The sequence below is a fragment of the Cryptomeria japonica genome, unplaced genomic scaffold (genome assembly GCF_030272615.1).
Source record: "Cryptomeria japonica unplaced genomic scaffold, Sugi_1.0 HiC_scaffold_718, whole genome shotgun sequence".
NCBI lineage: Eukaryota > Viridiplantae > Streptophyta > Pinopsida > Cupressales > Cupressaceae > Cryptomeria > Cryptomeria japonica.
Genome location: NW_026729500.1, coordinates 1 through 20,000, shown reverse-complemented (window position 1 = coordinate 20,000; position 20,000 = coordinate 1). Strand labels below are relative to the sequence as shown.

Sequence of the window (20,000 nt, the reverse complement as noted above, 5' to 3'; positions counted from 1 at the left end):
ACAGTCCTGCCGTTAGAGAATGCACCGTGCACGCGACCGAGTAAGGCCACTCAGAGACATCCATTTCCCAGGTATATGCCCCCTACGCACTTTTGGTGGCGCAACTCGCACGAACAGTCCCACCTCGACCCCGTAAACAAGCTTTTTTGCCTCGAAGAGTTCGTCGGAGACGAAGAAGCAACCTTCAGTGCAAACGTAGCACTCTTTTGTGCAACCGCCCAAACAACGCCCCCTCTACCCTCTGTCGAAACACTCGGCATTGCTGCTCCCTAAGGTGAGCTTCTCCTCATAGGCAATTCCGCTCTTATCCGGTCACGTTTGTGTGCCCGAATTTCGCAAGGCAACCTCCATGGGACATGGAAAAGACTCGAGAAGAGAGCTCGCTCACGGGAGAGAGAAGCCAAGGAGACCACGAGAGTGCTGAGAGTGGGACAGCGCTGAATAGGCGGGAGAAGCCTGCGCGTATAAACGGAGATATATATCCAATTGCAACGAAGGAACGTGCCAAAGATCGAGAACAATGGCAGAAATGCTAGTAACGTGCACTTCGGGACCAACGCATCACCGGAAGACAACCGCCAAACATCGAAAGAGTCGCGATGCTCCGCAACCTACGTGCAAAGCGGTCGCACACCGGGTAAGGGAGTGAGAGCCCCAAACATAGCTGGGCGAGGCGCTCACTCCGCTCTTTAATATCTCGTTAATACCGCCAAGGAAATGGCACAAGCACACACACACAAGCATCCTCGGAAGAGGACAGTTCGAGTGACAGGTCAAATCCAAGAGTTCCGAAGACTACCTCCAGGAACAATCGGGAACAAGACCGATTACAAGTCGTCGAGTCTGTTACTGGGCGAACACGAGATGCGCACAGGAAATCGATCAGCCCTCACAATGGCCCAAGGCCAGAGATCGGACTGCTACGATTTACCCCAACAATCATCGTGCCACTCTTCGCAGAGAGGTGATAGACGCCAACGAGCCCGCGCATAGCAATCGAGGTGTAAAAAGGGCGTTGAAGGCAGGAAGCCTGGACGAAAGAGGCTACGAGGTCACCTCGAAGCGGTCTAAGAATCGGGCGCACTTGGGGCGACTACCAGTGCCAACCCCTTATCCCGCGGTGCGTCCGACACACAGAAATTTCCAAGGCGGCCAAGGAGCCTCCCCGCATAGCAATCGGGGTGTGAGGTTACGGATGCAGCATTGATAGCAATCGAGGTGTGAGGCGAAGGATGCAGAAGTGAGAGCCGAGGGATGTAGCAGAGATAGCAATCGGGGTGTGTGATGCAGAAGAGATAGCAATCGAGGTGTGCGGTGGGAAGGGCCCAGCAGCCAGAATGCATGAAGCGACGGATGAAGCAGTGATGACAACCGGGCTGTGAGGAGAGGAGGGATGCAGCCAAGAAAGCAATCAGGGCTCGAGGCAAGGGATGCATCAAGGATAGCAATCATGTTGTGAGGCGAGATTCCAAAGGCTAAACGTGAGAGGCTGCAGGGTCGACTCAGAGAGGTCTATGCATGTGAGAGGCTGAAAGCAAGGTCGACTCGGAGCGGTCTATGCATCGGGCGCGCTTGGGGCGACTACCAGTGCCAACCCCTTATCCCGCGACGCGTCCGACAAAGAGAACGTTCCAAGGCGGCAGAGGAGGTTACCAGCCGAAGGATGCAGTAGCAATAACAGGTATAGTTCCGCGGCGGCCGAGAAGACTCACCGCATAGGAATCGGGATGCGAGGCGAGGGATGCGGCGGGAAGGCCCCGACGGCTAAACGGAAGAGGCTGCAGGGCCGCCTCGGAATGGTCCAAGCATCGGATGCGATTGGGACGACTACCAGTGCCAACCCCTTATCCCGCGATGCGTCCGATACACAGATAGTTCCAAGGCGGCCGAGGAGCCTCACCGCATATCAATCGGGGTGCGAGGCGAGGGATGGGGCGGGAAGGCCCCAACGGCTAGACGGAAGAGGCTTCAGGGCCACCTCGGAATGGTCCAAGCATCGGACGCGCTTGGGGCGACTGCCAGTGCCAACCCCTTATCCCGCGATGCGTCCGATACACAGATGGTTCCAAGGCGGCCGAGGAGCCTCACCGCATAGCAATCGGGGGTGCGAGGCGAGGGATGGGGCGGGAAGGCCCCAACGGCTAGACGGAAGAGGCTTCAGGGCCGCCTAGGAATGGTCCAAGCATCGGACACGCTTGGGGCGACTACCAGTGACAGCCCCCTATCCCGCGATGCGTCCGATACGAAGATGGTTCCAAGGCGGCCGAGGAGCCTCACCGCATAGCAATCGGGGTGCGAGGTGGGGGATGCGGCGAGATGGCCCCAACGGCTAGACGGAAGAGGCCACAGGGCCGCGTCGGAATAGTCCAAGCATCGGACGCGCTTGGGGCGACTACCAGTGACAACCCCTTATCCCGCGATGCGTCCGATACGAAGATAGTTCCAAGGCGGCCGAGGAGCCTCACCGCATAGCAATCGGGGTGCGAGGTGGGGGATGCGGCGAGATGGCCCCAACGGCTAGACGGAAGAGGCTGCAGGGCCGCCTCGGAATAGTCCAAGCATCGGACGCGCTTGGGGCCACTACCAGTGACAACCCCTTATCCCGCGATGCGTCCGATACGAAGATAGTTCCAAGGCGGCCGAAGAGCCTCACCGCATAGCAATCGGGGTGCGAGGTGGGGGATGCGGCGAGATGGCCCCAACGGCTAGACGGAAGAGGCCACAGGGCCGCCTCGGAATAGTCCAAGCATCGGACGCGCTTGGGGCGACTACCAGTGACAACCCCTTATCCCGCGATGCGTCCGATACGAAGATAGTTCCCAGGCGGCCGAGGAGCCTCACCGCATAGCAATCGGGGTGCGAGGCGAGGGATGCGGCGAGATGGCCCCAAAGGCTAGACGGAAGAGGCTGCAGGGCTGCCTCGGAATAGTCCAAGCATCGGACGCACTTGGGGCGACTACCACTGCCAACCCCTTATCCCGCGATGCGTCCGATACACAGATAGTTCCGAGGCGGCCGAGGAGGTGGGGGATGCAGCGAGATGGCCCCAACGGCTAGACGGAAGAGGCTGCAGGGCCGCCTCGGAATAGTCCAAGCATCGGACGCGCTTGGGGCGACTACCAGTGACAACCCCTTATCCCGCGATGCGTCCGATACACAGATAGTTCCGAGGCGGCCAAGGAGCCTCACCGCATAGCAATCGTGGTGCGAGGTGGGGGATGCGGCGAGATGGCCCCAACGGCTAGACGGAAGAGGCTGCAGGGCCGCCTCGGAATGGTCCAAGCATCGGATGCGCTTGGGGCGACTACCACTGCCAACCCCTTATCCCGCGATGCGTCCGATACACAGATAGTTCCAAGGCGGCCAAGGAGCCTCACAGCATAGCAATCAGGGTGCGAGGCGAGGGATGCGGCGAGAAAGCCCCAACGGCTAGAGGGAAGAGGCTTCAGGTCCGCCTCGGAATGGTCCAAGCATCGGACGCGCTTGGGGCGACTACCAGTGACAACCCCTTATCCCGCGACGCGTCCGATACACAGATAGTTCCAAGGCGGCCGAGGAGCCTCACCGCATAGCAATCGGGGTGCGAGGCGAGGGATGCGGCGAGAAGGACCCAACGGCTACACGGAAGAGGCTTCGGGGCCGCCTCGGAATGGTCCAAGCATCGGACGCGCTTGGGGCGACTACCAGTGACAACCCCTTATCCCACGACGCGTCCGATACACAGATAGTTCCAAGGCGGCCGAGGAGCCTCACCGCATAGCAATCGGGGTGCGAGGCGAGGGATGCGGCGAGAACGACCCAACGGCTACACGGAAGAGGCTTCGGGGCCGCCTCGGAATGGTCCAAGCATCGGACGCGCTTGGGGCGACTACCAGTGACAACCGCTTATCCCGCGACGCGTCCGATACACAGATAGTTCCAAGGCGGCCGAGGAGCCTCACCGCATAGCAATCGGGGTGCGAGGCGAGGGATGCGGCGAGAAGGACCCAACGGCTAGACGGAAGAGGCTTCGGGTCCGCCTCGGAATGGTCCAAGCATCGGACGCGCTTGGGGCGACTACCAGTGACAACCCCTTATCCCGCGACGCGTCCGATACACAGATAGTTCCAAGGCGGCCGAGGAGCCTCACCGCATAGCAATCGGGGTGCGAGGCGAGGGATGCGGCGAGAAGGACCCAACGGCTAGACGGAAGAGGCTTCGGGTCCGCCTCGGAATGGTCCAAGCATCGGACGCGCTTGGGGCGACTACCAGTGACAACCCCTTATCCCGCGACGCGTCCGATACACAGATAGTTCCAAGGCGGCCGAGGAGCCTCACCGCATAGCAATCGGGGTGCGAGGCGAGGGATGCGGCGAGAAGGACCCAACGGCTAGACGGAAGAGGCTTCGGGTCCGCCTCGGAATGGTCCAAGCATCGGACGCGCTTGGGGCGACTACCAGTGACAACCCCTTATCCCGCGACGCGTCCGATACACAGATAGTTCCGAGGCGGCCGAGGAGCCTCACCGCATAGCAATCGGGGTGCGAGGCGAAGGATGCGGCGAGAAGGACCCAACGGCTAGACGGAAGAGGCTTCGGGTCCGCCTCGGAATGGTCCAAGCATCGGACGCGCTTGGGGCGACTACCAGTGACAACCCCTTATCCCGCGACGCGTCCGATACACAGATAGTTCCAAGGCGGCCGAGGAGCCTCACCGCATAGCAATCGGGGTGCGAGGCGAGGGATGCGGCGAGAAGGACCCAACGGCTAGACGGAAGAGGCTTCAGGGCCGCCTCGGAATGGTCCAAGCATCGAACGCGCTTGGGGCGACTACCAGTGACAACCCCTTATCCCGCGACGCGTCCGATACACAGATAGTTCCGAGGCGGCCGAGGAGCCTCACCGCATAGCAATCGGGGTGCGAGGCGAGGGATGCGGCGAGAAGGACCCAACGGCTAGACGGAAGAGGCTTCAGGGCCGCCTCGGAATGGTCCAAGCATCGGACGCGCTTGGGGCGACTACCAGTGACAACCCCTTATCCCGCGACGCGTCCGATACACAGATAGTTCCGAGGCGGCCGAGGAGCCTCACCGCATAGCAATCGGGGTGCGAGGCGAGGGATGCGGCGAGAAGGACCCAACGGCTAGACGGAAGAGGCTTCAGGGCCGCCTCGGAATGGTCCAAGCATCGGACGCGCTTGGGGCGACTACCAATGACAACCCCTTATCCCGCGACGCGTCCGATACACAGATAGTTCCGAGGCGGCCGAGGAGCCTCACCGCATAGCAATCGGGGTGCGAGGCGAGGGATGCGGCGAGAAGGACCCAACGGCTAGACGGAAGAGGCTTCAGGGCCGCCTCGGAATGGTCCAAGCATCGGACGCGCTTGGGGCGACTACCAGTGACAACCCCTTATCCCGCGACGCGTCCGATACACAGATAGTTCCGAGGCGGCCGAGGAGCCTCACCGCATAGCAATCGGGGTGCGAGGCGAGGGATGCGGCGAGAAGGACCCAACGGCTAGACGGAAGAGGCTTCAGGGCCGCCTCGGAATGGTCCAAGCATCGGACGCGCTTGGGGCGACTACCGTTGCCAACCCCTTATCCCGCGATGCGTCTGATACACAGATAGTTCCGAGGCGGCCGAGGAGCCTCACCGCATAGCAATCGGGTTGCGAGGCAGATTATTGGGAAGGGAACCCCCTGGGATGCGGCTCAAGCAGTGCCCAAAGGGACTGGAATGCGGAATCACATCGAGAGACCCAAATGCTATACGAGGGCTCAAATCGAATTATCGATTTGGCCACGACATGGACGCATCGGAACGACTACCTTTGCCGAACCACTCGCAATTGCATCCATACCGAAACCAATAGACATTTCCGTTAGAGCCCTCGCATAGCATTCGGGAATCTCGCATGCCCCTCTAAATCGACCAATGCTGGCGCTCAATGAAAATCCGAGCGCTACCACCGTTCGAGCGCCAGCATTGGTCGAGTTAGAGGGGCACGGGGGAGAATGCTCCAGTCAACACCTCCCCTATATAAGTTATTTGTCCGATTCTCGCACAACCGTAGTCTGCCTCGTCGAATCAAACAACGGTCCCAGATTCCGACTTCCGTTCCGTAGAGACCCAAAAGCTAGATGGAGGCTCGCAAGAAAGAGAGTCGGCGCATAGCAATCGGGTTTCTCGAACGTTTAGGGACCGAGCTCACTTGCGGATAGGGCAAAATCCGCCAAGCAACCCAAAAGCTAGACGGGGGCTCGAATCGAATCGCCTAGGCGGCCACAACAACGACGTGTTGGATCGACTACCAGTGCCAAACCATTCAGCAAGACTAGTCTGTGTCGAGGCCGGATAGAGATTCTCAGAGAGCGCCCGCATAGCATTTAGGAGACCTGCCGCGTCCCTCACACTCGACAAATGGTGGTGCACGTTTATAAATCCGAGCGATCCCAACCCTTTCAAGCACCAACATCGGTCGAGATAGAGGGGCACGGAGGGGGCTGCGTGAGACAACACAGTCCCCTATATAAGTTATTTGTCCGATTCTCACACATCCGAAGAATGGTCATCAAATCGGACAACAGCCCAAACTTCCGACTTCCGTCCCAGAAAGCCCAAGAGCTATCTAAAACGTTCATGGCCGGAACTCGATCGCGGCTATACCAGTCCGCCAAGCAACCCAAAAGCTAGACTGGAGCTCTAGTCGAATCACCTCTGTGGCCATTGCAAGGACGTGTTGGAGCGACTACCATTGCCGAACCATTCCGCAGGTCGAGTCCATACCAAGGCCGCATAGAGATTCACGATGAGCTCCTGCATAGCAATCAGGAGACTTGCCGTGTCCATCACAATCGATAAATCCTGGTGCAAGATTTTTGCATCCGAGCGCTCCAACCAGTCGAGCACCAGCATCAATCGACATAAACGGGCACGGGGGGAGGATGCTCGAGAACACTACCTCCCCTATATAAGTTATTTGTCCGATTCTCAAGCAGCCGAAGTCTGGTCATCGAATCGGGTCAAAGACCACAACTTCCGACTTTACCCACAATGCAAGTCATCGAATCGAACATCGGCCCCCGAGTCGGACTCCATGCGTATGTCAGGTCATCGGACCCAAATTCCGCCTTCCTGCGCATGGCGGGCCATCAATATCAACTCGGTCATCGGACCCAAACTCCGCCTTTTTGCGTATGGCACGCCTTCAAATCGGTCATCGGACCCAAATTCCGCCTTCCTGTGCATGGCGGGCCATCAACATCAACTCGGTCATCGGACCCAAATTCCGCCTTTCTGCGCATGGCACGCCATCAACTCGGTCATCGGACCCAAATTCCGCCTTCCTGCGCATGGCAGGTCATCGGACACAAATTCAGACCTCGCCAATATGCCTACGTATCGAATCGGTCATCGGACCCAACTTCCGACTTCATCCATACTGTAGGGTCTTTGAGGTTGGCGCGGTGCGCTCAACCCAGGGAGTCGACCCATCGAAGCATACACCTCCCCTATATAAGCTATTTGTCCGATTCCCACACCTGTGTAGTTTGCACCTCTGACCAGGACATCGACCCCAACTTCCGAACTCGACTGCAACGACGGCACCAGCGCCTTGGTGCGCACCTTGCGACGCACAGTCCCAACATTCGCCTTCCTGCACATGGCAGGTCATCGGACCCAAATTCCGACCTCGCGAGTATGCCTACATATCGAATCGGTCATCGGACCCAACTTCCGACTTCATCCATACCGTAGGGTCTTTGAGGTTGGCGCGGTGCGCTCAACCCGGGGAGTCGACCCAACGAAGCATACACCTCCCCTATATAAGCTATTTGTCCGATTCCCACACCTGTGTAGTTTGCACCTCCGATCAAGACATCGACCCCAACTTCCGAACTCGCCTCCAACGACCGAACCAGCGCCTTGGTGCGCACCTTGCAACGCACAGTGCCAACATTCGCCTTCCTGCACGTGGCAGGTCATCGGACCCAAATTCCGACCTCGCGAGTATGCCTACATATCGAATCGGTCATCGGACCCAACTTCCGACTTCATCCATACCGTAGGGTCTTTGAGGTTGGCGCGGTGCGCTCAACCCGGGGAGTCGACCCAACGAAGCATACACCTCCCCTATATAAGCTATTTGTCCGATTCCCACACCTGTGTAGCTTGCACCTCCGATCAGGACATCGACCCCAACTTCCGAACTCGACTAAAAAGACCGCACCAGCGCCTTGGTGTGCACCTTGCAACGCACAGTGTCAACATTCGCCTTCCTGCACATGGCAGGTCATCGGACCCAAATTCCGACCTCATGAGCATACCTACTAATCGAATCGGTCATCGGACCCAACTTCCGACTTCATCCATACCGTAGGGTCTTTGAGGTTGGCGCGGTGCGCTCAACCTGGGGAGTCGACCCATCGAAGCATACACCTCCCCTATATAAGCTATTTGTCCGATTCCGACACCTGTGTAGTTTGCACCTCCGCTCAGGACATCGACCCCAACTTCCGAACTCGCCTGCAACGACCGAACCAGCGCCTTGGTGCGCACCAAAAGTGCGCACTTTTGGAGGGCACTTTTGTGCGCTCCAAAGGTGCGCACTTTTGGAGGGCACTTTTCTGCGCTCCAAAGGTGCGCACTTTTGGAGGGCACTTTTTGGAGGGCACTTTTCTGCGCTCCAAAGGTGCGCACTTTTGGAGGGCACTTTTTGGAGGGCACTTTTCTGCGCTCCAAAGGTGCGCACTTTTGGAGGGCACTTTTTGGAGGGCACTTTTCTGCGCTCCAAAGGTGCGCACTTTTGGAGGGCACTTTTTGGAGGGCACTTTTCTGCGCTCCAAAGGTGCGCACTTTTGGAGGGCACTTTTTGGAGGGCACTTTTCTGCGCTCCAAAGGTGCGCACTTTTGGAGGGCACTTTTTGGAGGGCACTTTTCTGCGCTCCAAAGGTGCGCACTTTTGGAGGGCACTTTTTGGAGGGCACTTTTCTGCGCTCCAAAGGTGCGCACTTTTGGAGGGCACTTTTTGGAGGGCACTTTTCTGCGCTCCAAAGGTGCGCACTTTTGGAGGGCACTTTTTGGAGGGCACTTTTCTGCGCTCCAAAGGTGCGCACTTTTGGAGGGCACTTTTTGGAGGGCACTTTTCTGCGCTCCAAAGGTGCGCACTTTTGGAGGGCACTTTTTGGAGGGCACTTTTCTGCGCTCCAAAGGTGCGCACTTTTGGAGGGCACTTTTGTGCACTCCAAAGGTGCGCACTTTTGGAGGGCACTTTTCCTGTGCTCCAAAGGTGCACACCTAGGTGAGCACCTTCGACCACACCTTGTAGCACACCAAACTCTGACTTTCGACTTCATCCGCAATGCAGGGTCTTTGAGGTTGGCGCAATGCGCACAACCAGGGGAGTCGACCCATCAAACCCAACACCTCCCCTATATAAGCTATTTGTCTGATTCTCATACATGCGTAGCCTGCAGGAGCAATTAGGACATCGACCCCAACTTTCGGCTTCTAAACGAAAACAAGGTCTTTGAGGTTGGTGTAATGCGAACAACTAGGGGAGTCAACCCATCAAACCCAACACCTCCCCTATATAAGCTATTTGTCTGATTCTCATACATGTGTAGTCTACAGGAGCAATTAGGACATCGACCCCAACTTTTGACTTCTTAACGAAAACAAGGTCTTTGAGGTTGACGTAATGCGCACAACCAGGGGAGTCGACCCATCAAACCCAACACCTCCCCTATATAAGCTATTTGTCCGATTCTCATACATGTGTAGCCTGCAGGAGCCATTAGGACATTGACCCCAACTTTTGACTTCTTAACGAAAACAAGGTCTTTGAGGTTGGCGTAATGCGCACAACCAAGGGAGTTGACCCATCAAACCCAACACCTCCCCTATATAAGCTATTTGTCTGATTCTCATACATGTGTAGCCTGCAACAACGATTAGGACATCCACCCCAACTTCTGAATTCGTCTGCGTTGACCGCACCAAAGGTGCACGCCTTGGTGCTCACCAAAATCCGACTTCCGACTTCTTCTGCTATGCGGGGTCTTTGAGGTTGGCGCAGTGCGCACAACCAGGGGAGTCAACCCACCGAATGCAACACCTCCCCTATATAAGCTATTTGTCTGATTCTCATACATGCGTAGACTGCAGCAATGATTAGGACATCCACCCCAACTTTTGACTTCTTAAACAAGACAGGGTCTTTGAAGTTGGTGCAGTGCACACAACCAGGGGAGTCGACCCATCAAACGCAACACCTCCCCTATATAAAGCTATTTGTCCGATTCTCATACGTGTAGTCTGCAGCAGCGATTAGGACATCGACCCCAACTTCCGAATTCGTTTGCATTGACCGCACCAAAGGTGCACGCCTTGGTGTGCACCCTGGAGTGCACTTTGGTGCTCACCTCGGTGCACACTTTGGTGTGCACCTCGGTGTGCACCAAAGGTGCGCACCTTGGAGCGCACCAAAGGTGTACACTTTGGAGCGCACCACATAGGGTCTTTGAGAGGTTGGCGCAGTGCGCACACCAAGGTGGGTGTTGAGGTGCGTGCCGAGGTGGGTGGGTGCTAGGGTGCGCTCCATGGTGGGTGCCAGGGTGGGTGCGTGCTAGGGTGGATTCCAAAGAGGGTCATAGGGTGGGTGCCAAGGTGGGTTGGTGATATAGTGGGTTCAAAGGTGGGTACTAGGGTGGGTTCCAAGGTGGGTCACAAGTTGGGTGCCAGGATGCGTGGGTGTTAGGTTGGGTGCCAAGGTGGGCTCCTGCGTGGGTGGGTGCTAGGGTGGGTTTCAAGGTGGACGCGAGGGCGGGTGCCAAGGTGGGTAACAAGTTGGGTGTTAGGATGGGTGAGTGCTAGAGTGGGTGCCAAGGTGGGTGGGTGCTAAGGTGGATGCCAAGGTGGTTCACAGGGTGGGTGGGTTCTAGGGTGAGTTCCAAGGTGGGTCACAGGTTCAGTGCTAGGGTGGGTGTCAAGGCGGGTGTCGAGGTGCCTGGGTGCTAGGGTGTGGATGCCAATGTGGGTCATAGGGTGGGTACTAGGGTGGGCTGCAATGTGGGTGCCAAGGTGGGTAACATGCTCGGTGGGTTCTAAATTGGGTGCCAGGGTGGGTGTGCACCCACCTTGCCCGAGGTGGGTGCCAAGGTGCCAGTGTGGGTGGGTGCTAAGGTGGATGCCAAGGTGGGTGAGAAGGTGGGTGATAGGTTGAGTGGTAGGATGGGTGGGTGCCAAGATGGGTCACAGGGTGGGTGCAAGGGTGGGTAGGTGCTAGGGTTGGTGTCAGGGTGGGTGGGTGCTAGGTTGGGTTCCAAGGTGGGTGCGAGGGTGAGTGTCAAGGTGGGTCACAGGTTAGGTGCTAGGATGGGTGAGTGCTAGGGTGCAAAGGTGCCAGGGTGGGTGCTAGGATGGGTCGATGCTAGGGTGAGTGGCAAGGTGGGTCCACAAGTGTCAAGGTGGGTGCCGAGGTGGGTGCCAAGTCGGCGACTGCTATGGTGGATGCCAAGGTGGGTCACGGGGTGGGTGCCAAGTTGCTAGGTTGGGTTCCAAGGTGGGTGCCAACGTGGGTGCTAGGGTGCGTGGGTTAAAGGGTGTGTCACAACGTGGGTGCCAGGATGGGTGCGCACCCACACTGGCCAAGACGGGTGCGGGTGCAAGGTTGGGTTCCAAGCCCGGTCACAGGCTGGGTGCTAGGATGGGTGGGTGCCAAGGTGGGCACCAGGGTGGGTGCACCCACCCTGGCCAAGGTGGGTCACGGGGTGGGTCCTAGGGTGGGTAACGGGGTGGGTACTAAGGTGCGTGCCAAGGTGGGTCATAGGGTGGGTGCCAAGGTGGGCACCAGGGTGGGTGTGCACCAACCCTAGCCAGGGTAGGTCACGGGGTGGTTGTCGGGGTGGGCGTCAAGGAGCCAAGGTGGGTGGCAAGTAGCCAAGTTGCGTGCCAAGGTGGGTGTCGGGGTGGGTGCCAAGGATCCAAGGTGGGTGCCAAGGAACCAAGGTGGGTGTCTGGGTGGGTGCCGAGGTGGGAGCCAGGGTGGGTCCCAAGGTGAGTGCAAAGGTGGGTGCCAGGGTCAAGGTGAGTGCCAATGTGGGTTCCAAGGTGCCAGGGTCAGGGTGAGTGCCAATGTGGGTTCAAAGGTGCTAAGTTGGGTGCGAGGTTGGGTGCGAGGGTGGGTGGGTGCCAAGGTGTGCTAGGTGGAAGCCCGGGTGGGTCGGCATCCCATGGGTGTCGAGTTGGGTGCCTGATGGGTGCTTCTTGTCAAGTTTTAGTCGTCGGGACTCATTTCGAGCCTTAGAGGTCGTTTCTTGTCCGGTTGCCCTGTCTTCGACCTGGGAACCCAATTTTGGTCCTCGGGTCCCATTTTTTTTTGTCTCGCATCCCACTTTTGGCCTGTGGCCTTTTCGGGGTCGATTCTCGTTTTGGGCATCAGAGCATGTTTCTTCTCCTAAAACCCAATATTTGTTTATTAAGTCTCGGAACACATTTTTGTTCTCGTGGACCCATCATGGGTCTTGGAACGCATTTGTGGTCCTTGGGTCCCATTTTGCATCCCGAAACTTGTGTTTTGGTGCTTGATCCCTATTTTGGGTGCCCACCTTGCACCAAGTGCGCACCCGGGGCAAACCGAGCGCCTTGGTGCACCGGGGCAAGATCGAGCGTGCACCCGAGGCGCCCCGAACATGCACCAAGGTGCACTCGGCCCACATGTGAGCGCAGGTCGTTGCGCCCGAGGTGGTGTGTGGGCACCGCGTTGCAGACGGGACACTGCACGCACACGACGCCCCCTCCAGGTGCACGCACGTAGGCCGGGCCGGGTGCACACCCGACGCCCTAGCAAGGTGCGCGCACCCGGGCAGGGCTCACACTTGGCGAACGGGGCGCACTTCGCGAGGGAGGGTGTGCACCTCGACGGGGGTGGGTGGCCGGGGTGGATTCGCACGTGGGTCGCGGTTTGCTAAGTACACACTGCGACAAGCTCATAACGGGTGCGATCATACCAGCGTTAGTGCACCGGATCCCATCAGAACTCCGCAGTTAAGCGCGCTTGGGCCGGAGTAGTACTGGGATGGGTGACCTCCCGGGAAGTCCCGGTGTTGCACCCTTTTTTAGTTTTTCGCCGGGCGTCGCAATGCTATTTGAATAAACCTTTTGCCCGTTTGCGTTCTCGTCGGGGCCGGGCCGGGCCGGGGTGCGCTGCCCGCACTACCGCGCGCGCGGGGGCGACACCGAGCGCGCACCCGAGGCGCCCCGAGCACACAGGCCACGGTGCAACCCGGGCGTTGTGCGCGCACCCCGGTGCGCCCGAGGTGCTGCGCGCGCACCCAGGTGAAATCGGTGTGCACCTCGGCCAGTGCGCGCTCGGTCGAGTCGCGCACGTTGGCCAAGGTGCACGGTGATGTTTCTTACTCTAAGGTTCCGCACCAGACGCCCGGGACAGGTGAGCGAAGCTGGGCGGGGCCGGGTGCGCGGCCGGGGCAGGTGCACGCAGCTGGAGAGAGCTTTGGAGCACACTTCGGAGCGCACCAATGATGCGCTCCATTCAAAAGTTTCCTGAAAAGGCAAAAAAAGTTGAGATTATAGAATTTCCCACTTGAGAGATTGTAAAAAAAAAAAATTTAAAATGAAGGAAACGCGGGTGCCAAGGTGTGCGCAGCCCAGCCAAGGTGTGCGCACCAAGGCGCCCACCCTGGCGAAGGTGCACGCAAGGTGCGCACCCGAGGCAAACCGGACAATTAACCCAACTTTCGACTTCGCGCGCACCTTGGAGCGCACTTCGGAGCGCTCCTTGGTGCGCACCAATCTTGGGCACCTCGGAGTGCACCATGGCGCCCACCAAGGTGCGCACCCGGGGCAAACCGAGCTCCGACTTCGTGCGCACCTTGGAGCGCACGAAAGGTGCGCACCATGGCGCCCACCAAGGTGCGCAGCCCAGCCAAGGCGTGCGCATCAAGGTGCGCACCCTGGCGAAGGTGCGCACCCGGGGCAAACCGAGCTCCGACTTCGTGCGCACCTTGGAGCGCACAAAAGGTGCGCAACCCAGCCAAGGTGTGCGCACCCCGGTCAAACCGAGCTCCGAATCGTGCGCACCAGAGGTGCACGCCATCGTGCGCACCTTGGAGCACACTTCGGAGCCCTCCTTGGTGCGCGCCGATGTTGCGCACCTCGGAGCGCACCCGGGGAAAACAATGCAATTAACCCGACTTTCGACTTCGTGGGCACCTCGGAGCGCTCTCGGGTTCGCACCTCGGAGCACACCGAGGTGCGCACCTTTGATGCGCTGCCTTCACCAATTTCCAGAAAAGGCAAGAAAACATTGAGAAGGTGTGCGCACCGAGGTGCCCACCCTGGCGAAGGTGCACGCGAGGTGCGCACCCGGGGCAAACCGGGCTCCGACTTCGTGCACGCCGCACCTTGGAGCACACTTCGGAGCGCTCCTTGGTGCGCACCAGGGCGCGCAACCCAGCCGAGGTGCCCACCCCGGCGAAGGTGCACGCGAGGTGCGCACCCGGGGCAAACCGGGCTCCGACTTCGTGCACGCCATGGTGCCCACCGCGGCGAAGGTGCACGCGAGGTGCGCACCCGGGGCAAACCGGGCTCCGACTTCGTGCACGCCGCACCTTGGAGCACACTTCGGAGCGCTCCTTGGTGCGCACCATGGTGCCCACCAGGGCGCGCAACCCCGCCGAAGGTGCACGCGAGGTGCGCACCCGGGGCAAACCGGGCTCCGACTTCGTGCACGCCGCACCTTGGAGCACACTTCGGAGCGCTCCTTGGTGCGCACCATGGTGCCCACCAGGGCGCGCAACCCCGCCGAAGGTGCACGCGAGGTGCGCACCCGGGGCAAACCGGGCTCCGACTTCGTGCACGCCATGGTGCGCACCGCGGCGAAGGTGCGCACCCGGGGCAAACCGGGCTCCGACTTCGTGCACGCCGCACCTTGGAGCACACTTCGGAGCGCTCCTTGGTGCGCACCAGGGCGCGCAACCCAGCCGAGGTGCCCACCCCGGCGAAGGTGCACGCGAGGTGCGTACCCGGGGCAAACCGGGCTCCGACTTCGTGCACGCCGCACCTTGGAGCACACTTCGGAGCGCTCCTTGGTGCGCACCATGGTGCCCACCAGGCCGCGCAACCCAGCCAAGGTGTGCGCACCAAGGTGCACGCGAGGTGCGCACCCGGGGCAAACCGGGGTCCGACTTCGTGCACGCCGCACCTTGGAGCACACATCGGGGCGCTCCCGGGTTCGCACCGGCGTTGCGCACCGTGGTGGGCACCTCGGAGCACACCAAGGTGGGCAGCGAGGTGCGCACCTTTGATGCGATGCCTTCACTAATTTCCATAAAAGGCAAAAAAAAAACGAGATTTTAAAATTTCCGTTTTGAAAGATAGTGAGAAAAAGGGAATGCTGGTGCCATCTTGAGCCCGCCCTGGTGCGCAGCCCAGCCAAGGTGTGCGCACCAAGGTGCCCACCCTGGCGAAGGTGCGCGCCCGGGCAATTAACCCAACTTCCAACTTCGCGCGCGCCAGGGTGGGAGCGCACCCAACAACCGGGCCTGGGAAGAGCCAATGCGAGAAACCCCACCAAACGCTCTGACAAAAAAAGAGGGGGCGCTCCAGTAACCCCGCTTCGGAGCGCACCCTGGGCAAACCCAGCCAAGGTGCCCACCCCGGCCAAGGTGCAGGCGAGGTGCGCACCCGGGGCAAACCGGGCTCCGACAACGTGCACGCCGCACCTTGGAGCACACTTCGTAGCGCTCCCGGGTGCGCACCTCAGAGCACACCAAGGTGGGCAGCGAGGTGCGCACCTTTGATGCGCTGCCTTCACTAATTTCCAGAAAAGGCAAAAAAAAAAGGAGATTTTAAAATTTCCGTTTTGAAAGATAGTGAAAAAAACGGAACGCGCGTGCCATCTTGAGCCCGCCCTGGTGCGCAGCCCAGGTAAGGTGCCCACCCTGGCAAAGGTGCGCACCCGGGCAATTAACCCTACTTCCGACTTCGTGCGCGCCAGGGTGGCAACCGGGCCTCGGAAGAGCCAATGCGAGAAACCCCACCAAACGCTCCGACAAAAAAAGAGGCGGCGCTCCAATAACCCCGCTTCGGAGCGCAGCCGGGGCAAACCCAGCCAAGGTGCCCACCCCGACGAAGGTGCACGCGAGGTGCGCACCCGGGGCAAACCGGGCTCCGACAACGTGCACGCAGCACCTTGGAGCACACTTCGAAGCACTCCCGGGTGCCCACCGGCGTTGCGCACCGTGGTGGGCAGCGAGGTGCGCACCTTTGATGCGCTGCCTTCACTAATTTCCAGAAAAAGGCAAAAAAAAATGAGATTTTAAAATTTCCGTTTTGAAAGATAGTGAAAAAAAAGGAACGCGGGTGCCATCTTGAGCCCGCCCTGGTGCGCAGCCCAGGCAAGGCATGCGCACCAAGGTGCCCACCCGAGGTGCACACCCGGGGCAAACCGGGCTCCGACTTCGTGCAGGCCGCACCTTGGAGCACACTTCGGAGCGCTCCTTGGTGCGCACCATGGTGCCCACCAGGGCGCGCAACCCAGCCAAGGTCTGCACACCAAGGTGCCCACCCCGGCGAAGGTGCACGCGAGGTGCGCACCCGGGGCAAACCGGGCTCCGACTTCGTGCACGCCATGGTGCCCACCGCGGCGAAGGTGCACGCGAGGTGCGCACCCGGGGCAAACCGGGCTCCGACTTCGTGCACGCCGCACCTTGGAGCACACTTCGGAGCGCTCCTTGGTGCGCACCATGGTGCCCACCAGGGCGCGCAACCCAGCCAAGGTGTGCGCACCAAGGTGCACGCGAGGTGCGCACCCGGGGCAAACCGGGGTCCGACTTCGTGCACGCCGCACCTTGGAGCACACATCGGAGCGCTCCCAGGTTCGCACCAGCGTTGCGCACCTTTGATGCGCTGCCTTCACTAATTTCCAGAAAAGGCAAAAAAAAACGATATTTTAAAATTTCCGTTCTGAAAGATAGTGAAAAAAACGGAACGCGGGTGCCATCTTGAGCCCTTCCTGGTGCGCAGCCCAGGCAAGTTGTGCGCACCAAGGTGCCCACCCTGGCGGAGGTGCGCGCCCGGGGCAAACCGGGCTCCGACTTCGTGCACTGCATGGTGCCCACCAAGGCGCGCAACCCAGCCAAGGTGCCCACCGCAGCGAAGGTGCACGCGAGGTGCACACCCGGGGCAAACCGGGCTCCGACTTCGTGCACGCCGCACCTTGGAGCACACTTCAGAGCGCTCCTTGGTGCGCACCAGGGCGCGCAACCCAGCCGAGGTGCCCACCCCGGCGAAGGTGCACGCGAGGTGCGCACCCGGGGCAAACCGGGCTCCGACTTCGTGCACGCCATGGTGCCCACCGCGGCGAAGGTGCGCACCCGGGGCAAACCGGGCTCCGACTTCGTGCACGCCGCACCTTGGAGCACACTTCGGAGCGCTCCTTGGTGCGCACCATGGTGCCCACCAGGCCGCGCAACCCAGCCAAGGTGTGCGCACCAAGGTGCACGCGAGGTGCGCACCCGGGGCAAACCGGGGTCCGACTTCGTGCACGCCGCACCTTGGAGCACACATCGGGGCGCTCCCGGGTTCGCACCGGCGTTGCGCACCGTGGTGGGCACCTCGGAGCACACCAAGGTGGGCAGCGAGGTGCGCACCTTTGATGCGATGCCTTCACTAATTTCCATAAAAGGCAAAAAAAAAACGAGATTTTAAAATTTCCGTTTTGAAAGATAGTGAGAAAAAGGGAATGCTGGTGCCATCTTGAGCCCGCCCTGGTGCGCAGCCCAGCCAAGGTTTGCGCACCAAGGTGCCCACCCTGGCGAAGGTGCGCGCCCGGGCAATTAACCCAACTTCCAACTTCGCGCGCGCCAGGGTGGGAGCGCACCCAACAACCGGGCCTGGGAAGAGCCAATGCGAGAAACCCCACCAAACTCTCTGACAAAAAAAGAGGGGGCGCTCCAGTAACCCCGCTTCGGAGCGCACCCTGGGCAAACCCAGCCAAGGTGCCCACCCCGGCCAAGGTGCAGGCGAGGTGCGCACCCGGGGCAAACCGGGCTCCGACAACGTGCACGCCGCACCTTGGAGCACACTTCGTAGCGCTCCCGGGTGCGCACCTCAGAGCACACCAAGGTGGGCAGCGAGGTGCGCACCTTTGATGCGCTGCCTTCACTAATTTCCAGAAAAGGCAAAAAAAAAAGGAGATTTTAAAATTTCCGTTTTGAAAGATAGTGAAAAAAACGGAACGCGCGTGCCATCTTGAGCCCGCCCTGGTGCGCAGCCCAGGTAAGGTGCCACCCTGGCAAAGGTGCGCACCCGGGCAATTAACCCTACTTCCGACTTCGTGCGCGCCAGGGTGGCAACCGGGCCTCGGAAGAGCCAATGCGAGAAACCCCACCAAACGCTCCGACAAAAAAAGAGGCGGCGCTCCAATAACCCCGCTTCGGAGCGCAGCCGGGGCAAACCAAGCCAAGGTGCCCACCCCGACGAAGGTGCACGCGAGGTGCGCACCCGGGGCAAACCGGGCTCCGACAACGTGCACGCAACACCTTGGAGCACACTTCGAAGCACTCCCGGGTGCCCACCGGCGTTGCGCACCGTGGTGGGCAGCGAGGTGCGCACCTTTGATGCGCTGCCTTCACTAATTTCCAGAAAAAGGCAAAAAAAAATGAGATTTTAAAATTTCCGTTTTGAAAGATAGTGAAAAAAAAGGAACGCGGGTGCCATCTTGAGCCCGCCCTGGTGCGCAGCCCAGGCAAGGCATGCGCACCAAGGTGCCCACCCGAGGTGCACACCCGGGGCAAACCGGGCTCCGACTTCGTGCAGGCCGCACCTTGGAGCACACTTCGGAGCGCTCCTTGGTGCGCACCATGGTGCCCACCAGGGCGCACCCGGGGCAAACCGGGCTCCGACTTTGTGCACGCCGCACCTTGGAGCACACATCGGAGCGCTCCCAGGTTCGCACCAGCGTTGCGCACCTTTGATGCGCTGCCTTCACTAATTTCCAGAAAAGGCAAAAAAAAAACGATATTTTAAAATTTCCGTTCTGAAAGATAGTGAAAAAAACGGAACGCGGGTGCCATCTTGAGCCCTTCCTGGTGCGCAGCCCAGGCAAGTTGTGCGCACCAAGGTGCCCACCCTGGCGGAGGTGCGCGCCCGGGGCAAACCGGGCTCCGACTTCGTGCACTGCATGGTGCCCACCAAGGCGCGCAACCCAGCCAAGGTGCCCACCGCAGCGAAGGTGCACGCGAGGTGCGCACCCGAGGTGCACACCCGGGGCAAACCGGGCTCCGACTTCGTGCACGCCGCACCTTGGAGCACACTTCAGAGCGCTCCTTGGTACGCACCAGGGCGCGCAACCCAGCCAAGGTGCTCACCCCGGCGAAGGTGCACGCGAGGTGCGCACCCGGGGCAAACCGGGCTCGGACTTCGTGCACGCCGCACCTTGGAGCACACATCGGAGCGCTCCCGGGTTCGCACCAGCATTGCGCACCTTTGATGCGCTGCCTTCACTAATTCCCGGGTTCGCACCAGCATTGCGCACCTTTGATGCGCTGCCTTCACTAATTTCCAGAAAAGGCAAAAAAAAGAAAAAAATGAGATTTTAAAATTTCCGTTTTGAAAGATAGTGAAAAAAACGGAACGCGGGGGTGCCATCTTGAGCCCGCCCTGGTGTGCAGCCCAGGCAAGTTGTGCGCACCAAGGCACACCCACCCTGGCCAAGGTGGGTCACGGGGTGGGTCCTAGGGTGGGTAACGGGGTGGGTACTAAGGTGCGTGCCAAGGTGGGTCATAGGGTGGGTGCCAAGGTGGGCACCATGGGTGGGTGTGCACCAACCCTAGCCAGGGTAGGTCACGGGGGTGGTTGATCGGGGTGGGCGTCAAGGAGCCAAGATGGGTGGCAAGTAGCCAAGTTGCGTGCCAAGGTGGTGTCGGGGTGGGTGCCAAGGATCCAAGGTGGGTGCCAAGGAACCAAGGTGGGTGTCTGGGTGGGTGCCGAGGTGGAG

General features: G+C 59.9%; 1 non-coding gene across 1 annotated transcript; it reads left to right on the top strand.

Annotated features, from left to right (window-relative positions):
- The first annotated feature begins 12,976 nt into the window (after positions 1-12,976).
- On the top strand, positions 12,977-13,095 carry LOC131872657 (5S ribosomal RNA). Its single transcript, XR_009370771.1, has one exon. It is a non-coding gene; the product is annotated as a 5S ribosomal RNA (ribosomal RNA).
- Positions 13,096-20,000: the final 6,905 nt, after the last annotated feature.